We start from the raw sequence: 24837 nt of genomic DNA, 5'->3' as shown, positions 1-24837 counted from the left end.
CCTCCAGACGTCCAGAGAGCGAGGCGTGCGTCGTGGGCTGGGCCCTATAGTCGGTGTGGGGCGAGTTCGGCGGTGATGAGCCCGGCCGATTGATGGACCAAGAAGCTAAGACGCTAGCTGGGAGCAAACGACCATTTGACATCGATCCCACTCGGCGTCGCTAGCCCCCCAAACGTCCAAACCAACACGCGCGTTCGGACACCCGCTTAGCCCGCCCCCGTCCATCTTCGCCCTGAACCCGTACGCCTTCACCACGCCCCACGCACGCACTCCGCCCCATCTCTGCCCCCGCCGGTCAGCCTTAACGCCCGCTGTCTCCTCGCGGGCAGCACTTAGAAGCCGGGATGAGCAGCTGAGGATGAGCATGCCCCAGCGCACCCCGACCGTAGCACCACTTGCCGGCCCCCCGGCGCGCCGTGCACCTAGTCTGCTCGTCCCCGACTGTACAACATAAAACACTTGCAACATAAAAAACATTTAAATGTAATATACGTCTAAAAGTAGATAAAATATTTGAAACACGCAATTGCAACATGTGTGTGAAACACACGAAACATCCAAATTTGCAACTTGCAACTATAAAAAACTCGATCCGCAGTGCCTAGATAGCCCCCAGGTATTCTAGCTTAAGAAGATCTCCTCATGCAGATCGAGAAAATCCTCGAACCCCTGGCCCACCCTTACACAGCAGCACCGCACCTCCGTGAGATGCGCTGCCACAGACCCAACATAAGACCGAAACAGCTGAAATATTTAGAACATACTGTTACAACATGTGGGTGAAACATATGCAATATCCAAATAAAAAAATATTGTAACATACATCTGGAAACAAATGAAACATTTTGAATAAACACTTGCAACATGCCTCTGAAACACTTGCAACATATGCAACATGTGCAACATCCCAATTTAGTTTTGCAACATCAAGATGAAATAATTACAGCATACATCTGAAACTTCTGAAACACTTGAAACATATATGCAACATAGAGGAGGGAAGGCCAGGCCAGTCGATTTCGACCGTCGGGGTGAGAGCCGACGGCGAGCCACAGCGCGCGAGCACCACCAGCGCCAGCCACGCTTGTGGGTGCCCTTGGCTCGGCCGGGGAAAACCTGAGGCGCCACAACACGTGATGAGGACATGACACCCATGCATATGACCATGTTTGGTACATGGGATGGAAGGGGAAGGAGGCCAGCAAGGGTGTCCAAGTCAAGAAGGAGGCCCGAGGTTAATTCGGTTCGAGTCCCCGAGGTGGAGGCCCAAAGCAACTCAAGTTCGAGTCTGTCTCTGAATCCAGGACCAGTCTGCCTTAAACTGGTCACCCAGGATGCATCCGGACTCCGTTTTCGATGATCTACATATGGATGGAAAACTAATTTGATAAGGAAGCCAATCTAAGTGGTTTCACGTCAAAAACTATTCGGAATCAACAGGAATCGTCGAAACAAGTCAGCATCCAGAATCTGCCAGGGTGCTGCGACACCGTCGTTTAGTCTGTTGGACCATGTATCGAGTTTGGGCCCATTAGGGGCGCATCCAGGGGTCTTGCACGACCCTAGAGTCTTCATAAACAGCCACCGCCCCTCTATTAGGGTTTGGGTTTTGCTTAGATTATTCTGTCAAGAACAGTTTCGCCGTTTATCGGTTTGTGAGACCCCAACTTCGTGAGATAATCATTCATCTATAATTTGGTTGCGTTCTTTCTTGTTCTTGCTTGTGTTCTTCGTTGCGCAGGCAGGGATTAGCCTTCTTGGCGAGGTCAACCTAGTCCGTGAGTTGGTTGATAACCAGAGGAGCTATAGTGCTAAGATTACAGGGTTCGATCTTTCGATCTGAAGCCGGATCGGTGTGTCATTCTCCGCCACAACAATAGTTACCATCACCTGACGGAAGATCGGGATCCCCGTCTCTAGACCTTAATATGAGCTCAAACAAGTGAAAGACGTGGCCTGTGGAATTTTCAGAAAACTTGCTCAAAATCGATAAAAACCTTGTGACCACGAAAAAAGGATCTTGTGACCACTTTTTGACCAATCTAAAAATTTCGAACCCCAATAGAGCGGGGGATGGACGGATCCAAAAAAAATTATGATCGATTTGCATATATGGAACGTCGAAAATGGAGTTCGTATGCGAAAACTAGACCAGTTTTAAGAATTGGCTCCAAATTAGGGGACAAAACGGGAACAATGTGTGCAAAATTGGTAATGGAAGCAAAGATTTGATGGAAACGATGGGGGAAAATACACGAACTGGACTCTAACATGACCTAACCAGCAACAGACCTCGACCAGGACACAAACTCAACACGACGGACTCTGAAACTAAAATATGCAAAGGCTAGGGCGCGGAAGATTCTAGGACAGGAAAAATAAGTATGGCACTGGACTATGTGAAAGGTCCTAATATGGCTAGAGAGAAGGTGAATAGCCTATTTAAAAATCTACAAATCAAGTAGAGCAATTTGATTAGTATGACAAATAGCGTAATGCAAACTTGCTCTAGCTCTACAAGGGTTGCAAGCCACCTATCTAACAATTCTAGTTGCAATGATTACTTAGGCACCCAAACTTGCTATGTAACTACTCACTAAGAGCTCTCAATCTTGCTACTCTAAAGAGCTCAACTAGATGAATGTAAATAATAAAGCAAGCTCTCAATTCTAATTACACTAAAGAGCTTGTATCAACTAGTTTGCAAGAATGTAAATAAGTGAGTAGGGTAATTATACCGCCATGTAGGGGATGAACCAATCACAAGATGAAGATTAAGCCAATCACCGGGAGAATACAAATGACAAGAGACAACCGATTTTTCTCCTGAGGTTCACGTGCTTGCCAACACGCTAGTCCCCGTTGTGTCGACCAACACTTGGTGGTTCGGCGGCTAAGAGGTGTTTCACAAACCTCGTTCACAAGATTGGACACCGCAAGAACCAACCCACAAGTGAGGTAACTCAATGACACGAGCAATTTACTAGAGTTACCTTTCGGCACTCCGTCGAGGAAGGTACAACTCCCCTCACAATCACTGAAGGCAGCCACGAACAATCACCAACTAGTGCCGATCCTCCACCGCAGCACCGAGCTGTCTAGGTGGTGGCAACCACCAAGAGTAACAAGCGAAATCAGCAGCGCAACACGAATACCAAGTGCCTCTAGATGCAATCACTCAAGCAATACACTTGGATTCTCTCCTAATCTCACAATGATGATGGATCAATGATAGAGATGAGTGGGAGGGCTTTGACTAAGCTCATAAGGTTGCTATGTCAATAAAAATGTGCAAGAGATAGAGCTTGAGCCAGCCATGGGGCTTTAAATAGAAGCCCCCATCAAATAGAGCTGTTATACCCCTTCATTGGGCATACTGCGGGCTGACCGGACTCTAGACCCAGCGTCCGGTCAACCGATGTAAGCCACGTGTCATTATCCATTCAACAGGAACCACCCGATCTCAATGGCTAAGTAGCGATCGGATGCTCCGATATAAGTGACCGGACGCTGGACCCCCAGCGTCCGGTCATTTACAGTAAGGTTCTAAACCAGGTTTTCTTTGATCGGACGCGTCCGGTCCACCTCGACCGGACACACCTCAGCGTCCGGTGCAAAACACTGGATACTATGTTGACCCGTCAGTTCGACCGGACTCGGACTTACAGCGTCCGGTCAATTCAGACCAAGCGTCCGGTCATAGTGAAAACAGTGAGACTGAGTTCCTTTCTCCTCTATCTTCTTCACCCTTGCTCAAATATGCTAACCACCAAGTATATCACCTTGTGCACATGTGTTAGCATATTTTCACAAACATTTTCAAGGGTGTTAGCACTCCACTAGATCCTAAATGCATATGCAATGAATTAGAGCATCTAGTGACACTTTGATAACCGCATTTCGATATGAGTTTCACTCCTCTTAATAGTATGGCTATCTATCCTAAATGTGATCACACTCACTAAGTGTCTTGATCACTAAAATAAAATAGCTCCTACCATTTATACCTTTGCCTTGAGCCTTTTGTTTTTCTCTTTCTTCTTTCCAAGTCCAAGCACTTGATCATCATCAATGTCATGATCTTCGTCATTGCTTCATCACTTGGAGTAGTGCTACCTATCTCATAATCATCTTGATAAACTAGGTTAGCACTTAGGATTTCATCAATTAACCAAAACCAAACTAGAGCTTTCAATCTCCCCCTTTTTGGTAATTGATGACAACCCTTATACAAAGATATGAATTAAAGTTCATTTGAATACATGTTGCTTGCCCAAGCATATTTACCATGTGTAAAGGATGTGGACAAGTTTTATAAACTCCATATGATAGCAATTGCTCCCCCTACATATGTGCTAAGAGTTTGGATTGAAGCTTTGCACATATGATTAGATAGGAAATATAGGAGTCAATTTCTACCAAATGATGCTAAGGTATAAGAGATGGACCTTTGAAGCGTGATACCAAACGGAGTGCACCAATATACCATCCTTAGCATCATTAATAACTAGACATACACAAAAACTAGAATACCTCATGAGATCAATATTACAAGCAAGGGTCTAGTTTCCATAGAGTGAACATAGGTCTAGTTACTTTAGCCTATGCATGCTAGTTTTTTATTTCAACATACAAACCTACAACTAGCACACACCACACAAGCATGGATATTGAAATTAAAAATTTATGCCATGCAAGCAAACATATGTAATGCACATTCAAATTCACCATACAAGTTCATGAGCTTGCTCCCCCTATTTGTATGCTCAAAATTTTAATTGATCCCCTTCCCCTTTGTCATATTTTATCTCTCACTATCTTTGTACACTATTTCTCCCCCTTTGTCATCAATGACCACAAAGGCTTAAAGTATAGACAGGGTAGGATTATCAATGTCAATAATTAGCATCAAAGGTGATCTCAAATTATAGATAGGTTGGGGAGAAACTATGTGAAATGAGTATCATTTTCCTAATTTGGTTCAATCTAGATTACTTGCAAAAGATATTTAACTCAGTTTGATCCAAGGACAAGCTTCTTCACACCTCCAAATAAGGGTTATCTTGTACCATGTTGAGTTAAACACTTATAGCTCATTTTCTAAATCAAACACTAGGTTTGCAAGCCCACAAACATGTTATATGCTACCACTAGATCATTTCAAACATACAAGCAATAGTGGTACCATACAAGCATCAAATTTATTTGATTTTTATGAATGAGCCTATTCAAATATAAAATATGTCTAGATGCACTAAACAAGTCCTTAGCAATGGATGGATGACATGTCACTCAACTTTACCTTGCTTGGCTCAAAGGAGAGGCATGTCATATAGTGGGGGTGCATCAACACATATTAGAGAAGTCAAGTATGTTCAATTCATTCCTTAGCTTGCAAAATCTCTTCTCATCAAGTGGCTTGGTGAATATGTCGGCAAGTTGATCTTTCGTGCCCACACTCTCTATGCAAATGTCCCCTTTTTGTTGGTGATCTCTTATGAAATGATGGCGGACATCAATATGCTTTGTTCTTGAGTGTTGAACTGGGTTGTTGGTGAGCTTTACGGCACTTTCATTATCACATAACAATGGCACTTGCTTGAACTTGATTCCAAAGCCACTCAAGGTAGCCTTCATCCAAAGTAATTGAGCACAGCAACTACCGGCCGAAATGTACTCCACTTCGGCGGTTGAAAGTGCTATACTATTTTGCTTCTTTGATGACCAAGACACAAGTGATCTTCCCAATAGTTGACATGTGCCTGATGTGCTCTTTCTCTCAACTTTGCATACCACATAATCGGAATCCAAATATCCAATCAACTCAAATCTTGCTCCTTTGGGATACCATAATCCAACATGTTGTGTATGCTTCAAGTACCTCAATATTCTCTTAGTTGCCTTCAAATGACTTTCTCTTGGTGAGGCTTGAAATCTAGCACACATGCATACACTAAACATCACATCCGGTCTTGATGCGGTCACATAGAGTAGGCTTTCAATCATAAACTGATACATCTTTTGATCCACCATGTTGCAACTAGCATCACTATCTAAGCTTCCACTTGTCCCCATTGGTGTACTAATAGCTTTACTCTCATCCATTTCAAACTTCTTGAGCATGTCCTTGATATACTTGCCTTGACTCACAAATATGTCATTCTTCATTTGCTTGATTTGAAGACCAAGGAAGTAACTAAGCTCTCCAATCATAGACATCTCAAACTCACTTGCCATCATCTTGCCAAACTCCTCATAAAATTCTTGATTTGTTGATCCAAAGATGATATCATCAACATAGATTTGCATCACAAACGAGTCATTTCCAAGCTTCTTGGTGAAGAGAGTGGTGTCAACCTTTCCCATCTTGAATCCCTTAGAGAGTAGGAAATCCCTCAATCTCTCATACCATACTCTAGGTGCTTGCTTCAATCCATACAAAGCCTTTCTCAACTTGTAAACATGGTTGGGTTTCTTTTCATCTTCAAAATCGAGAGGTTGCTCAACATACACAAGCTCATTGATGTACCCATTGAGAAATGCACTTTTCACATCCATTTGGTACAACTTGATGTTGTTGGCACAAGCATAAGCTAGCAAGATCCTAATTGCTTCTAATCTTGCAACCGGGGCATATGTTTCTCCAAAGTCAAGACCTTCAACTTGAGTGTAACCTTGAGCCACTAATCTTACTTTGTTCCTTATTACTATCCCATCTTGATCTTGCTTGTTCCAAAAGACCCACTTAGTTCCAATAACATTATGATCCTTAGGCCTCTCAACTAAATCCCATACATAGTTTCTTATGAAGTTGTTTAGCTCTTCATGCATAGCATTTATCCAATCAACATCCCTCAAAGCTTCATCTATCTTCTTAGGTTCAATGGATGACACAAATGAGAAATGCTCATAAAATAAGGCCAATCTTGATCTTGTTTGCATACCTCTTGAAATATCACCAATGATAGTGTCCAATTGATGATCTCTTGCAACATTGGTTGGTTGAAGCATTTGCACTTGATTGCTAGTATTTGATTGATCACTTGGTTGAGATGATGAACTAGTCATTTATTGATCTTGCACATTGCCATTACTAGAGCTTTCTTGGATTTGATCATGAGAACCACTAGCTTGCACATTTGAGTTAGAGAGCACTTGATTCTTGTCATCTTCAACATCAATCACCTTTCTAGGCCTTATATCACCAATGTCCATGTTCTTCATTGCATTGATCAATTGAGTGCCTCTCACATCATCTAGATTCTCATCTTCCTCTTGGGAACCATTTGTTTCATCAAATTCTACATCATGAACCTCCTCAAGAGTACCACTAGCCAAATTCCAAACTCTATAAGCCTTGCTAGTAGTGGAGTAACCAAGCAAGAAACCTTCATCACATTTCTTTTCAAACTTGCTCAATCTAGTGTTTTTCTTCAATATATAGCATTTACATCCAAAAACCCAAAAGTATGCTATGTTGGGCTTTCTTCCATTCAATAGCTCATAAGGTGTCTTCTCCATCATGGGGTGACAATAGAGTCGGTTGCTATAGTAGCAAGCCATGTTGATTGCTTCAGCCCAAAATGAATGACTCACATTGTACTCACTCAACATTGATCTAGCCATATCAATCAAGGTTCTATTCTTTCTTTCAACTAGCCCATTTGATTGAGGAGTATACTTGGCCGAGAATTGATGTCTAATTCTAAATTCATCACATAACTCATCAACTCTAGTGTTCTTGAATTCACTACCATTATCACTTCTAACTTTCTTGATTGTGGTTTCAAACTCATTGTGAATGCCTTTGACAAATGATTTGAATGTTGCAAACACATCACTCTTGTCAACAAGAAAGAACACCCATGTGTATCTAGTGAAATCATCCACAATCATAAATCCATATTTGTTTCCACCAATGCTAGTGTATGTGGTTGGTCTAAACAAGTCCATGTGCATCAACTCAAATGCCTTAGATGTGCTCATCATGCTCTTCTTAGGATGTGTATTACCAACTTGCTTTCTGGCTTGACATGCACTACATAGTTTATCCTTCTCAAATGTGACATCTTTCAAGCCTCTAACTAAGTCATGCTTAATCAATTTGTTCAATTGTTTCATTCCAACATGATCAAGCCTTCTATGCCATAACCAACCCATGCTAGACTTAGTGATCAAACATGTTGACAATTGAGCTTCTCTAGCATTAAAATCAACTAAGTATAGATTCTCATATCTAAATCCTTTGAATATCAAGTTAGAGCCATCTACACTTATGATCTCTACATCATCCACACCAAATATGCACTTGAAACCAATATCACACAATTGAGCTACTGACAATAAGTTGAAGTTCAAGCTCTCTACTAGTAGCACATTGGAAATGCTCAAATCATTGGATATTGCGATCTTACTAAGCCCTTTGACCTTGCCTTTGCCATTGTCACCAAATGTGATACTATCAATCCTATTGCTCTTGCTTTCATTGATTGAATTGAACATTCTTGGATCACCGGTCATGTGTTGTGTGCACCCACTATCAAGCATCCAATGCCTTCCTCCGGCTTTATAATTTACCTACAAAAGAAGATCAATTTTTTTTAGATACCCAAACTTACTTGGGTCCTTGTAGGTTAGTCACCAAGGTCTTTGGTACCCAAATGGCCTTCTTCTTTGGACCCACAATTGGTGTACCAATGAACTTAGCCTTTACACCATTGGCACCCTTATAAAGCATGTAACAAGAATCAAATTTAATTGAGGATACATTAGGTAGCTTGTTCTTGTTAGTCTTGCAACTTTGCTCTATGTGCCCAACTTGCTTACATCTATTGCAAAACCGACCATTGCCCTTCATAAAGCTAACTTTGGGAGTGACAAAGGCCGCCTTACCTTTCTTGGGGGTATAGCCTAATCCCTCTTTATTGAGAGAAAACCTTTGGCTACCCAAGCACTTTAGCAAGCGGGCATCTCCACCATAGGCATTGTCTAAGGCACGAGTGAGCTCATTCACCTCCTTCTTGAGGGTCTTATTTTCCACCATTAGTGAGGTTTCACAAGTGAGACCATCACTCAAAGGTGAAGTAGAAGTGATGTTGCTACAAGAAGTATTAGTGGGAGCAGCAAAAATAGATTCATTAATAAGATCACATGTTAGTCCCACATCACATGATATGATCACTTGCTCCTTCTTGGCTTTCTCCACTTTAGCTTGCTCAATAAGAGAGGAGTGAGCCCTTTCAAGCTTAGAGTGAGCTTTGCTAAGCTTCTCATGGGCTTCCATTAGCCTCTCATGAGTAGCATTGAGCTCATCAAAGGATTGCTCAAGAAATTTTACTTTCTTGTGCAATTCTTTGCACTCCTTTCTCTTCATCTCATTGCAAGCATGCACTTGCTCACACATGTCCAAGAGCTCCTCCTTGGTGTACTCCTCATCCTCATCATCATCATCCCTACAAGAGTCACTTTCACATTCATCATTATCACTCTCATCATATTTTACCTTGGTAGGCTTTGCCATGAGACATGTCGATGGAGTGTCGAAGATGGAGAGCTTCTTGTTGATGGCGATGCTTGCTAGTGCTCTCTTGATAGATTTCTTATCATCATCACTAGAGCTTCACCATTCGAGGAACCATCACTATCCCAAGTGACTACATAGCCTCCACCCTTCTTCTTCTTTTGAAAGGTCATTCTCTTCTCCTTCTTCTCCTTCTTTTCTTTCTTGTCCTTCTTGTGTTTGTTCTTTTCATCTTCATCATTGTCACTTTTATAAAGACAATTTGCTACAACATGATTAGGGCTCTTGCAATTATAGCATCTTCTCACATATTCTTTGCTTTTTGTATGATCTCTTCTCTTTCTTGCTCCATAGCCCTTCTTCTTCATGAATTTTCCCATCTTGCGCACAAATAGAGCCATAGCTTCATCATCAATATCACTAAGATCATCATCACTTGATTCTTTCTTGGACTTGCCCTTGTTCTTGGATGATGATGAGCTAGCCTTGAATGCTATACTCTTCTTCTTCTTGTCTTCTTCTTCCTTCTTGTCATCCTTGTCATCCCCCTCCCTTTCCACACGGTATGTCTCTTAGGTCATGACATCACCTAGTACTTGGTTAGGGGTAATCTCCTTCAATCCTCCTCTTATGATGAGCAATCTCAACATTTCAAATCTTGGAGCTAGGCACATCAAGAACCGATGAGAGACATCATCATCCTTGATCTTCTCTCCCAAAGCCTTCAAGTCATTGACAATTACTTGTAGCCGATGGAACATATCTAGAATGCTCTCATCATCCTTTATCTTGAAACTTGTCAACTTGTCCTTGAGGATGTACAACTTGGCACTCTTCACTGCCGGTGTGCCCTCATAAGTTTCCTCCAATCTCTTCCACACCTCATTTGCTCTTTCACAATCCTTGATTTGCTCAAACACCTTGGAATCAATGGCATTGTATATGGTGTTGAGAGCCATTGTATTGCATTGCTTGTTGATCTTATCTTGGTTGGTTGGATCATCGGGATCAATGATAGCATAGTCATTCTCGGTCACTTCCCATACTTGATCATTGATTGAACCAAGATACATCCTCATCTTTCTCTTCCAATAATCATAGCATGTGCCATCAAAGAACGGTGATTTGCCCTCCCACATGGTTGAACACAACTTGAGCCATAATTTGACACCGAGGTTGTTAAGCCTTCAAACAAACGGTGACCATGGCTCTGATACCACTTGAAAGGTCCTAATATGGCTAGAGGGGGGGTAAATAGCCTATTTAAAAATCTACAAATCAACTAGAGCAATTTGATTAGTATGACAAATAGCGTACTATAAACTTGCTCTAGCTCTACAAGGGTTACAAGCCACCTATCCAACAATTCTAGTTGCAATGGTTACTTAGGCACCCAAACTTGCTATGTAACTACTCACTAAGAGCTCTCAATCTTGCTACTCTAAAGAGCTCAACTAGATGAATATAAATAATAAAGCAAGCTCTCAATTCTAATTACACTAAAGAGCTTGTATCAACTAATTTGCAAGAATGTGAATAAGTGAGTAGGGTGATTATACCGCTGTGTAGGGGATGAACCAATCATAAGATGAAGATTAAGCCAATCATCGGGAGAATGCAAATGACAAGAGACAACCGATTTTTCTCCCGAGGTTCACATGCTTGCCAACACGCTAGTCCCCGTTGTGTCGACCAACACTTGGTGGTTTGGCGGCTAAGAGGTGTTTCCCAAACCTCATTCACACGATTGGACATCACAAGAACCTACCCACAAGTGAGGTAACTCAATGACACGAGCAATTTACTAGAGTTACCTTTCGGCACTCCACTAGGGAAGATACAACTCCCCTCACAATCACTAAAGGTGGCCACGAACAATCACCAACTCGTGCCGATCCTCCACCGCTGCACCGAGCCGTCTAGGTGGTGGCAACCACCAAGAGTAACAAGCGAAATCTGCAGCGCAACACGAATACCAAGTGCCTCTAGATGTAGTCACTCAAGCAATGCATTTGGATTCTCTCCCAATCTCACAATGATGATGGATCAATGATGGAGATGAGTGGGAGGGCTTTGGCTAAGGTCACAAGGTTGCTATGTCAATGAAAGTGTGCAAGAGATGGAGCTTGAGCCAGCCATGGGGCTTTAAATAGAAGCCCCCATCAAATAGAGATGTTATACCCCTTCACTGGGCATAATGCGGGCTGACCAGACGCTCCGGTCAGACTGACTGGACTCTAGACCCAGCGTCCGGTCAACCGATGTAAGCCACGTGTCATTATCCATTCAACAGGAACCACCTAATCGCAACGGCTAAGTAGCGATCGGACACTCCGGCATAAGTGACTGGACGCTGGACCCCCAGTGTCTGGTCATTGATAGTAAGGTTCCAAACTAGGTTTTCTTTGATCAGGCGCGTCCGATCCACCTCGACCGGACACACCTCAGCGTCCGGTGCAAAACCCTAGATACTGTGCTGACCCGTCAGTTCGATCGGACTCGGACTTACAGCGTCCGGTCAATTTAGACCTAGCGTCCAGTCATAGTGAAAACAGTGAGACTGAGTTCCTTTCTCCTCTATCTTCTTCACCCTTGCTCAAATGTGCTAACCACCAAGTGTATCACCTTGTGCACATGTGTTAGCATATTTTCACAAACGTTTTCAAGGGTGTTAGCACTCCAATAGATCCTAAATGCATATGCAATGAATTAGAGCATCTAGTGACACTTTGATAACCATATTTCGATACGAGTTTCACTCCTCTTAATAGCACAGCTATCTATCCTAAATGTAATCACACTCACTATGTGTCTTGATTACTAAAACAAAATGGCTCCTATCATTTATACCTTTGCCTTGAGCCTTTTGTTTTTCTCTTTCTTCTTTCCAAGTCCAAGCACTTGATCATCATCAATGTCATGATCTTCGTCATTGCTTCATCACTTGGAATAGTGCTACCTATCTCATGATCATCTTGATAAACTAGGTTAGCACTTAGGGTTTCATCAATTAACCAAAACCAAACTAGAGCTTTCACTATGGGATGAATGCGAAACACTCAAAACTAGGGCATAAAAGTGAACCTGATGGTATACCTTAGCTCTGATTACCACTTAATGGAGACGGGGATCCCGATCTTCCGTCAGGTGATGGTAACTATCGTTGTGGCGGAGAATAACACACCAATCCGGCTTCAGATCGAAAGATCGAACCCTGCAATCTTAGCACTACAACTCCTCTGGTTATCAACCAAGTCATGGACCAGGTTGACCTCACCAAGAAGGCTAATCCTTGTCTACGCAATGAAGAACACAAGCAAGAACAAGAAAGAACGCAACCAAATTGCAGATGAATGATTATCTCACGAAGTTGGGGTCTCACAAACTGATGAATGGCGAAACTGTTCTTGACAGAATAATGTAAGAAAAAACCAAACCCTAATGGAGGGGAAGCAGTTGTTTATGAAGACTCTAGGGTCATGCAAGACCCCTGGACGCGCCCCTAATGGGCCCAAACTCGATACATGGTCCAACGGACCAAACGACGGTGTCACAGCACCCTGGCAGATTATGGACGCTGACTTGTTTCGATGATTCATGTTGATTCCAAACAGATTTTAACGTGAAACCACTGAGATTAGCTTCCTTATCAAATTAGCTTTCCATCCATATGTTGATCATCGAAAATGGAGTCCGGATGCGTCCTGGGTGACCAGTTTAAGGCAGACTGGTCCTGTATTCCGAGACAGACTCAAACTTGAGTTGCTTTAGGCCTCCACCTCGGGGACTCGAACCGAATTAACCTCGGGCCTCCTTCTTGACTTGGACACCCTTGCTGGCCTCCTTCCCCTCCATCCCATACACCAAACATGGTCATATGCATGGGTGTCATGTCCTCATCAGCACGTGTGCCCCAGCGGCCATGGTCAGCGGCGCGCCCAGCGGCAATGGGAGATGGACTAACGAGGAGGGAGTGAGCGACACAGGTGACTGCCACGCAGGTGAGTGACGCTAGGAGCAAGGCGCACGTGACGTGGTCAGCGATGGGGGAAGGGCACGATGTGGTAGCCCGATAAGCGTGCGCTGGAGAAGGGGGCGGATGCATGAGCAGTCATGCTGCTTTGGGGCTGGGCGAATAAGCATGATGAGTGAGGTGTGGGCTGTGGCAGGACCGCCCGAAATAACACACCTTCGGAGGCGCTCGTCTTCCACTAGACACTAAGCACCCCGAAAGCAAGCTACATTAGGCAAATTCCGTCGGGCGCACTCTAAGGGAGAGCCCGAATAATCCACATTTTCCTGTAGGATCCAATAATGAGGACGAGTTTACATAACTTAGTCCATTTCATACATCCAGAGTTCATAAAAATATATTATTATAGTACCGAATTTAGAGTGCGGAAATTTAACAGCGGAATAAAAATAAACATCTATCGATAATATACAAGGATCCGTCTGTGCCCACCAGAAGAATCCTTCACACAATGGCCACTCCTCAAGCTGTACTAACAACAGGGGTAAATAAACTCTGAGTACACAATGTACTCGCAAGACTTATTCGACTAGTGTAAATACTTTTCTGACTCTAAGGGTTATGATAAGCTTTATGGTTTGATGGGTTTCCTTTTTGCAGAAAGCGATACTAACAGTGAATCCTTATTTATGTTATTATTAGCAGTCATGATTAATTCATTATCTAGCCATTCTATGTAAGCACCTGTTCTAATTTCAAGCAAGAGTTGAGCAAACAGTTTCATTTCATCGCCATTCTTTTTTTAGTTCTTACTACGGTGCTAGACTGTAGACAAGCTATACCGGATCGCCCGGTGATTCGCGAATCAATGTGCCCAGCTGGGTACCCCAAAAACGCATGCCCCGCTTGTACCCTAGACACAAGCAGGACCAGCCCATCACTCTTCTGTCACAGGGTCTAGGTCTCCGTCCAAACTTTGACTCCAAGCCCTCGCTCTTGAGTCCCGGACTCAGTGCGGTGCTTAGACCTCCACTATCCCCGCCTTCAATCAGTCAGTCCGGAAAGAGCCGGAACCCACGACAAGAGAGCAACAAGCCTTCCCTACACCCATATCCAAGTATATGCTTGGGATAATAAGTCTATGACTTGCCTAGAACCCAAAGCAACGACCGGTCCTTAACCAACATAGACAGAGAAAAAGTGTAACCAAGCTATGCCCTGTTGGTCGTAGGACACAACCTCTTACACCCACCAATACACAAACCATATTTATGCCCGGTCTCCATTTTTCCTTTCCAGCATTTTATCATGAGTGATCTTAATAATCACCTATTGTGACTAACAGCAGGTTACCCATGCTACCGAAATCCTGAGCATAGCAACTACACGACCTATGCTAGTAGGACTCAAAGGTAAGTATATCTATGCATGTAGTTTCCATAAAATGCCTGTAACGTAAATGCATATCACACATATATTCAGTGATCATTCAAAAATAAGGGTTATGCGGCGGGGCTTGTCTTAGGCAGGCAGGGTGTAAACAAAGTCAGCAATTGATGGCTCCGGGACTCCCTCCTATACGAGAATCTCCTCCTTGTACTCCTCAATGATCTCCTCGTAGTCCTGTTCGTCCGCACGCATGAACTCTACCAACTCGTTATCTACATGCATGAAATGATGATGCAATACTTAATAATACGGCATCAGCAACTCTTAAATTAAAATACATCTGTTAAGCTACTAAACTAGCTCTACCGACTAAGACGCTATGTTACCTATCATTCCCACTAAATAGGTATGAACATTTCATGTATTAACTTAGCAACTAAAAGAATCCCTAATCTTAATATCGATTTACTCTATATATGATAAAACAAGGAGTACTAGCTACTCTATTTATCAACCTACTCTAGGGATACAAAATTTACAGTGAGCACATAGTAATTTAATGAACCTACTAAAAAATTTCATGGCTAAATCTATCACCAGTTTGCCACAAAAATTCCTACAAATATTAAGCTAAATAATACTAAGCTTTCCTAAATGAATTAATGAATCTATCATTATCATAGATAATTGTAAACCAACTACGCTAACAGATAGATAGTATTTTTGTCAACCTAACAATTTTTGTTTCACTATTTTTGGACACCTATAGAATTTACTATAATTTTACAAAGACCAGCTCAAAACTAAATTGAATAAACATTTACAAATCCCCTAGAAAAATGAAAAACTAAAATCCATCCGCGTGGCCCATCGCGCGAGCGGCTCGGCCCACTCCCGCGCAATGCACGCGCGCGTGCGACCCACCGACGCGGCCCACACGGGCACGGCCTAGCTACGTGGCAACGGCCCACGACGAGGAGGCCCGCGCGCGCTGGTCAATCATGCAAAAACCCCCTTGATCTTCCGGTGAATCACCCTGAGACCCATGACACTATTCCTACAGTCAGTACTTAAGCAATATAACCTTCAGAATTTTCTATCTTCACCGCGGCTAGACCCTCGGGCACCCGCGCACGCATCGGCATGGCGGCGCTGGCACAGGGCGGTCACGCCGGCCAACCTAGCCTCTCCCCACCCAAGCCAGAGAGCCAAACAACACCTACGACCTAAGAGCCTACCCTAGCCGATGTTACAAGGGCAGTGGAACTCACGACAATGGTGGCCACGGCGCGCGATCACGCGCGACGGCGGCACGACCATGCCAGCCACTCTAAGTCACTACAATGAGCTATAGCTAACCCTAAAGCACCACTAGCGTACCCTAGTGGTGGCTATGGTGGAGATTTGGCCAGGGACGGACTGGTTGTGTCTGGCCACGTGCGCACAACAAGCTCCACGATGGCGGTGGTGGCGTGACCAAGTCCGCGGCATTAGGAAGGCTGTGAGGGTGGAAGTGGGGCTACGCATGGGATGGAGGGGATCAAGGCAGAACTCGTGGTGGAGGTGAATTGGCGAGAGGTGGTGCAGCGGGTAGCTATCCACGGTCGTGGCCGGTTCTAGCCTTAATGGCACGGTGGAGCGGGAAACAGCCAATTGAAGCACGGCCGGGCTCAATTGAAGGCCGAAGGTGATTAGGGCGGTAGCAGGGCTCCAACACCAGCGCCTGGCATGAGTAATTTCTCAGGCAGTGACCACGCGCGGTGAATTTGACTCGGGCACAGCTTGGTCCCGCCTACCGTCCTAGGCTACCATAGCAGTGCACGCGAGAGACATAGGGACGAGACGGCACAACACGTCGTGAAGCCATTTAACACACGAGGACAAGATGAGGGGACAGCAGCTCCACGTGCGACGCAGTGCGAGGCTAGCAGCGGTGCTGTGTCGCCTCAGTGGGACGTGGATGCCAAGCAGAGTAGCAGCATGTGGGGGTGCCACGCGCCTGTGCGCATTGTGCGCCCGACGTGACGACGCGGTGCAGCGAAACGTGCGTGTGCTATGGCGCGATAGTGACGGCGCGAGGCAGCACGGTGATGGGATGGCGGTGGTCCATGGCTCGGCGGTGACAACATGAGGCGGGCGTCCAGGCGGTGGTGGATCGGCCAGAGCGACTGGCCCACGACGGCAACGGCAAGGACACTATAGGGCAGAGCGGTCAGGCCAACGTGATGGATCGTGTGCGTGTGTACGCTCATGCGTCGAGCGGCTGGCACGGCGACGCTGAGTGCCGAGGCACGGTGACCACGTCCACGCGTGGATCTCGGCCCAAAATGTGCCATGCATGCTTTTTAAAGCATCCCAAAAATCCAATTCGATGCTTCAATTGCTTAACCACCTATTCCATTCATAAGAGGGCATATTGAGCTATTAAAACCAGCCCTAAAACCTCCCCACTACTTAACCCCATTCTCCTACAAAAATTATCAAACATGGCTTCGTCAAACCATTTTCAAACTTGACTATTAAGTATGCTAGCTAGTGAGTTCCTTTCTTGACCGTAGGTATTTCATCGCCATCTACAAGCTTTGTACTACAAACTCTATTAAAGTTCCGTATACACGTTCTATAGTATTTTCGCTTAATAAAAATTGATTTAAAACCCTAGTGATATAACTTGACTATGAAAGGTAGCTTTCATTTTGTGTTTCCGATGATTGTTTCAAGTTACAAAAATTGATTTACATACTATATCACAAGCATTAACACATAACCATGATGCTAATGACATATTTTAGCAAAAGATTTACAGTGTAACACCGAGGGTGTTATAAATCTACCCCCTAAAGCAAAATCTCGTCTCGAGATTTTATGTGCCTAGTGTGGGAAAATAGATAACAATTACATTTCAAAGTAGACAACTACCTCGGTGAACCAGAAAGAAGATGGGGGTAATGCTTCAAGATATAGCTCTCTTGTTCCCACTTGGCTTCATCCTCCGAGTGATTTTGCCACTGAACTTTGTAGAACTTTACCACATTGTTCCTTGTCACTCTTTCTTTTTCATCCAAGATCTTGACAGGATGCTCAATATATGTCAAGTCAGGCTAGAGGAGAAGTCCTTCAATTTCCTTAGCTTCATCAGGTACTCACAAACACTTCTTCAACTGAGATACGTGGAACACATCATGTATCGCCAAAAAAATATCTAGGAGCTAGAGATGATAAGCAACTGGGCCACACTACTCTAAAATCTTGTAAGGGCCCACATATCGAGGGGCTAGCTTGCTACTGACACCCGACCGATGCACCCCTCTCATAGGAGACACCTTCAGATACACATAATTCCCAACTACAAACTACAAAGGTCTTCTTCGCTTATCTGCATAACCTTTCTATCGACTCTGAGCTGCCTTCAAATGACTCTGAATAATGTTGACTTGCTCTCGAGCTTCTTTGATGAAATCAGGTCCAAAATATCCACGGTCTCCCACTTCAACCCAATTAAGTGGTGTCCTACACTTCCTTCCATACATAGTTTCAAATGGTGCCATACGAATACTTTCTTGATAGCTATTGTTGTAAGAAAACTCAGCTAACTTCAGGCATTCATCCTACTTATCAGGAAAAGAAATGGCACAAGCTCTCAACATGTCCTCAAGTACCTGATTTACCCTTTCTGTTTGGCCGTCAGTCTGTGGATGATAGGCTGAACTTTGGAGGAGGCTAGTACCAAGACACTCCTAGAGTTGCTCCCAAAAATGGGAGACAAAGACGGACCCTCTATCAGAGACGATAGTGAGAGGAACTCCATGCAGGGTCACAATCCGGTTGAAGTATAGCTTGGCATACTTCCTAGCTGGATATCTAGAATCAACTAGGAGAAAATGAGCTAATTTGGTAAGGCGATCCTCAATGACCCAAATAGAGTTATAGCCCTTGGATGTGTGGGGTAAACCCACAATAAAATCCATAGAAATATCTTCCCATTTCCAAATAGGAATGGGCAAGGGCAACAAATATCCTAGGGTACGCATGCGGTCTGCCTTAACTCTCCCACAAGTGTCGCACTCCGCGACATACCGGGTGATATCCTGTTTCATATTGAACCACCAATATAAGTGGTGCAAATCATGGTACATCTTATTACTGCCAGGATGGATATACAACTTTGAATGATGAGCTTCATTCAAAATCTTCCTTCTAACCTCCTCATTTAATGGAACCACCAATCTATTCTTGTACCTTACTACCCCTTGCTCATCAATACTAAACTAAGGACCACGCCCTTCGACAATCAATTTCTTAATGTGAGGAATTTCTAAAGTGTTTTGCCTTTGCTCCATAATAATCTGCTCAAGTAAATCGAAGACTAAGGCAATGTGAGCTAGCACCTCAGCATGGTTGAGAGACAAAGGTGTTTCTTCAACCTAATATGACTTCGGCTCAACGCATCAGCCACCACATTGGCCTTTCCGGGGTGATAATATACCTCCAAGTTATAATCCTTGATCAATTCCAACCATCTCTTTTGCCTCATGTTCAGCTCAGACAGAGTAAAGATATACTTGAGGCTCTTATGATCTATAAAAATGTGTACTTTGTTGCCCAACAAATAATGCCTCCAAATTTTTAGAGCGTGGACCACAGTAGCCAACTCTAAATCATGGGTGGGATAATTCAATTCATGCTTTTTCAATTAGCATGAAGCATAAGCTATCACACGCCCCTCCTGCATAAGCATACATCCCAACCCCATCTTCGAGGCATCACAATATACATCAAAAGGTCTGTCAATATCTGGTTGGGCCAGGACAAGAGTAGTGGTAAGAAGTTTCTTCAAAGCTTGGAAGGCTTCTTCATAGGTCGAACTCCAAACAAACTTGGCTTTTTTTGGAGCAGCTTGGTCATCGGCTGAGCTATCTTGGAGAAGTCTGGAATGAAACGCCGATAGTATCCAGATAGACCAAGGAACTGATGAATCTAGTGCACTGACTTAGGAGACTTCCAATTTAGCACGTCTTGCACCTTGTTGGGGTCTACAGAGATACCGTCAGGTGTCAAAACATGCCCCAAAAACTGCACTTGATCCAACCAAAACTCACTTGCTAAATTTAGCATATAGCTGGTGTTCCCTCAATCAAGTCAGTACTATCCGAAGGTGTTGGGCATGCTCTTCCTTGTTCTTGGAATATATCAAGATATCATTAATGAATACCACTACAAACTTATCCAGCTCTGGCATAAAGACTGAATTCATGAGATACATGAAGAATGTAGGAGCGTTGGTGAAAGGTCCTTGTGTGGTTTTGGTAATTGAGTGACAACCTAGGTGGACTAATTGTGTTTATGTGAGATACACATATGATCAGTCCATAGGTACATGTGTGCGAGCAACATACGCCATGAAGGTGAAAATGGCTTGGAGATGTTGCAAAGCTCACACATGTGATGATGAAGGAGCTCATTGCAAATGAGATATGACATTGAGTCATGTGATCAAGGTGGAGAAGATCAAGACATGACTTGGCTTGATGGAATGGTTGCAAGCGTGAAGGGCAAGTTGGAGGCTTTGGAGCGATGGACCGCGTGGTAGTGAAGCTTAAGTAAGACTGGGTGCCAATGGACGAAGCAACAGTGAAAAGCAAGTGAAGTCAAGATCAATGAACCAATACGATCACATGATGATATGAAGTGGATCATATCATTGTTGATCATATTAATGCATGTGTTGCATTAATATTGGAGGAGATGGAATGGAATGCGCAAGGCAAAGGTATAACCTAGGGCATTTCATTTCACCGATCATAGGTGTTTAGAGAAGTTGATGACTGGGTTTAGGATAGATGGTTGTACTATCAAGAGGGGCAAACTTGTTTGCATATCGGTCATCTAGTACCACTTGAGTGATCTAACTTTGCATCGTCACTAGGATTGAGTGGCGTGGTAAGTTGAGTGGCTAATCCTTTGGGAAATGATTATGAAAATGCTAACACACATACACACGGTGGTGTTGGCACATTTACAAAGGAGATGAAGTTGGAGTTGATGTGGATCAACTCGGTAATGGAACAGAGGCAAGAAAGGCTTGAAACTCCACCGATGGAGTGTTCGCCCAAAGAGTGTGGACAGTCCATGGTGCCACCGGCGCCCTGTATAGAAAAGACAGGGTTTCACAGTGTGCACCGGATACTAGTCACGCAGTGACCGGACACTAGGGTCCTGCGTCCAGTTAGTGGTAGCAGTGAAGCCTCAGGCATCTGTCTTTGACTGAATGCTGGGTCACTTTGTTATCGGACGCTAGGTGACTATGTCCGATCCCACTGACGTGGCAACACAGAGAAGAGGAGAAATGACCGGACGCTGATGCTGCGTCTGATCATGACCTACCGGACGCGTCCGGTCATGAATTTTCACCTCTAGAATCTTACTGGAAGTGATTAGACGCTGGGGTCCTATGTTCGGGCACTTTGAGCAGCTGCGTCCGATCATCACTTGACTGTGAGATCAAGCGACTGAGGTTGAATGGAGGCAACACGTGGCGAGCATCCATTGACCGAACGCTGGAGTCCTGTGTCCGATCTACCCAAAAAACGCCCAGTGAAGGGGTAATGGCTATTTTAGCCCGTGGGGCTATAAATAGAAGGGGGTCTTGGCCATGGTTTGGGTAGAGCACCTGGGGGACTTTTGTGTCCATGCTTGTGAGTGCTTGGGAGCCCTCCATCTCACATATACTTGATAGTGATCATTCGATTGTGTGAGAGAGTGATTCTAGTGCGATTGCATCGTGAGGTTGCATCGAGTGGCACTAGGTGATCGAGTTGCAAGCCGGTGGTGCTTGTTACTCTTGGAGGTTGCCACCTCCTAGATGGCTTGGTGATGGTCTCCGTCGAAGCCTGCAAGAAGCTTGTGCGGTGCTCCGGAGAAGAGCTTTGTGAGGGGCGTTGTGCTTGCCTCGAGGGAGCCACAAAGAGCAACTCTAGTAAAGCATGTCATTGAGCTACCCTCACTTTCAGGGTAGGTTCTTGTGGTGCCTGACGTGCAGGCTTGGCGGGTGATGCCAATTAGCCATTGAACCACTAAGTGAGCGGTCGACACAATGGAGACTAGTGTGTTGGCAAGCACGTGAACCTTGGGAGAAAAATCACCATGTCAACTTTATTCTTCCCGTTGGTTTGCATCCTTGTTACACAAGCTTGTAATTATATTCATATACATTGGGCTTGTGTGGTTGCTCTTGTAATTAGTTTGATTGTATAGCTCACTAGTTACCTTCTTGCTTGTGTAGCATAGAAGTAGCTCCCTTGCGTGACTAATTTGGTTTGTGTAACCTTGTTAGTCACTTTGCTTAGTTTGAGTAGCTAAGTATTTACGCTCTCTAATTTGGCATTGGTTGCCTTGTTATTGAGCATTGCTAGTGAGCTTAGTTGGCTTTGTGCTTTTTGCTTACTAGCATGTGTAGGAGCTCCCCGTTGGTTAAAGTACAAGTGACATAAGTTTGTGTGACCTTGCTTCTAGAATTGATTAGGTGAGCTCTAGCTAGCCCAGCACCTTTGTTGCTTAATTAGGATCTTTGCAAGATGCTAAAGAACATAGATAGAGGAGTGTAGTCTTGGCTAGACTGATAGTTTTAATTCAGCACTTATTTCAGTTAGCCGACGTGATTAAGTTTTAGAAATGACTATTCACCCCCCTCTAGTCGCCATCTCGACCCTATAGTTGGTGAGACCAAAAGATATGACTAGGTATTCATACAGCTCATACCTAGTAGAAAAAGCTATCTTTGGTATATCTTGTGGTCTAATCTTGATTTGATGATAGCCTAAACAAAGATCAATCTTGGAGAACACCTTGTCACCAGCTAGCTGATCGAACAAAGTATCAATACGAGGTAAAGGATACTTGTTCTTAATGGTTACCGTATTGAGAGGGTGGTAATCCACACACATCCGCAGAGTGCCATCCTTCTTCTTCATAAAAATGGCTGGGCAACCCCATGGTGAAGAGCTAGGATGGATGAATCCCTTTTCCAACAACTCTTCTAACTGTTTCTTCATTTTAGCCAATTCCTTCGGGGCCATACGGTACGGGCGTCGGGAGATAGGAGCAGTGTCAGGCTATAACTCAATGGAGAACTCTACATCTCTATCCAGTGGCAACCTAGGTAGATCTTTAGGAAAGACATCTAGGAACTCACAGACCATAGGAATAGAGGCAAGATCAGGAGAAACTTCAGCATGAGTAGCAACAGGTAAGGCTAGATCTGAGGGCATAAGAAGAGACATCTTGTCCTCAGAAAAGGAAGCCATAACTCAACAAATCACTGCTTTAGATCCAAGACTACCTCATATACCGCAACCAGTTTATTCCCAGAATTGCATCAATGCCTTGCCTAGGCAGTACCATGAACTAGAGACGGTAAGTGTGAGTGGCTAATACTAAGCCCATTGTGTCCGTCCGAGTATTAACACACAACTGCGCACCCAGAGTACTGATTCTATAGGCAAAAGGTATAGTCATAAGAGGTATATTGTGCCGGTGTGCAAATCTCATGCTCATGAATGAATGTGATGCACTAGAATCAAACAACACATAAGCTGGATAAGAATCAATGGTGAACATACCAGCCATCATCGGTTTATTTTGCAATATTTCCTCAGCTTTCGTGAAATTAACCTGTCCAGATCAGCTCACTGGCACTTTCTTCTTAATAATTATCCGCTTGATAAGGCAAGAGTTAGCCAAGGGCTGAGAAGACTGGGTAGGCTAGTTTTGCGGACACTCCGGGGCATAGTGCCCTTCCTTGCCACACTTGAAACAAACACCAGGCTTGTTCCCCTATCCTTGACGAGGTGGGACCTGCTGTCCCTAGGGCTGCTAATGTTGCACCTGCTGAGTAGGTGCACGATACTAAGTGGAAGGTGCCTAAAAAGTCTGTTGAGGCTATCAAAACAAATGCCCACCCGAAGATTGATAGGGCACCCACTTGACAACCTGTACTTTCTGTGCCTAGGGGTGGTTAGAAGACCCAGTATCTACCCACTTGCACTTCCATTCTGCCTAAGAGTCACGTTGCAACCCCTCCATGGCAATAGCAGCGTTCATCATTGCCCCAAAGGTCTGATAATTTCTTGTATATAACTCCTTCTGCAAGATACAAGAGATGTCATGACAGAAACAGTATCTCTTCTTCTCATCTGTATCAACATGAGTCCCAGCATACTGCGACAAGTGGTTGAACTTGTTGATATAGTCCATCACGAACATGTTTCCTTGCCTCAAGTCCAAAAATTCTATCAACTTTTTGTTTAGAACACCAGCAGGAATATAATACTCTCTGAAGGCCATAGTGAACTCCTACCAGGTCACCCGGTGATCCACCGACTGCATGGCATTAAATGTGTCCCACCATGCACTAGCACATCCCAACAACTTTTGTGCTACAAAGCGCACTTTCTGCTCCTTAGTTATAGTGAGAAGTAGAAACTTTTGCTCCAGGATACAAAGCCAATGCTCCGCATCTAGAGGCTCAGCCATTGGCGTGAACATGGGTGGGTGCGTCTTTAAGAAATCTTGATAAGAGAAGGGTCCCTCAGGACCACAGGCACCACCCCCGTTCCCACCATTGCCTCCCCAGGCAAAGCCACCAATAGCCTGTGCCAGCAGCTCCATGGCACGAGTTGACTCACGATGAGCAACCAACATCTCCACCATCATCTCCGCATGAGTCATCGGAGGTGATGGTGGTGGAGGAGGAGGAGCCAGAAGCGGAGCCTCATGGTTCTCCCCGTTGTCATTCCCATTACACCGACCACTTTCACCTTGGCCTTCGCCAAGACCATGGCCCGCCCCAGTACTGGTGCTCCTACGACCGCACCTTAGGTTCATCTGTAATAGATAGGAACCAACCATTTAGGACAACCCTCCAGATCAAGAATAAGAGACTAAAGAAATGATAAGA

This window comes from Miscanthus floridulus, unplaced genomic scaffold, assembly GCF_019320115.1.
Source record: "Miscanthus floridulus cultivar M001 unplaced genomic scaffold, ASM1932011v1 fs_469_2_3, whole genome shotgun sequence".
In the NCBI taxonomy this organism is placed as follows: Eukaryota; Viridiplantae; Streptophyta; class Magnoliopsida; order Poales; family Poaceae; genus Miscanthus; species Miscanthus floridulus.
The sequence above is the reverse complement of the archived record's forward strand: the minus strand, read 5'-3'. Positions refer to the sequence as shown.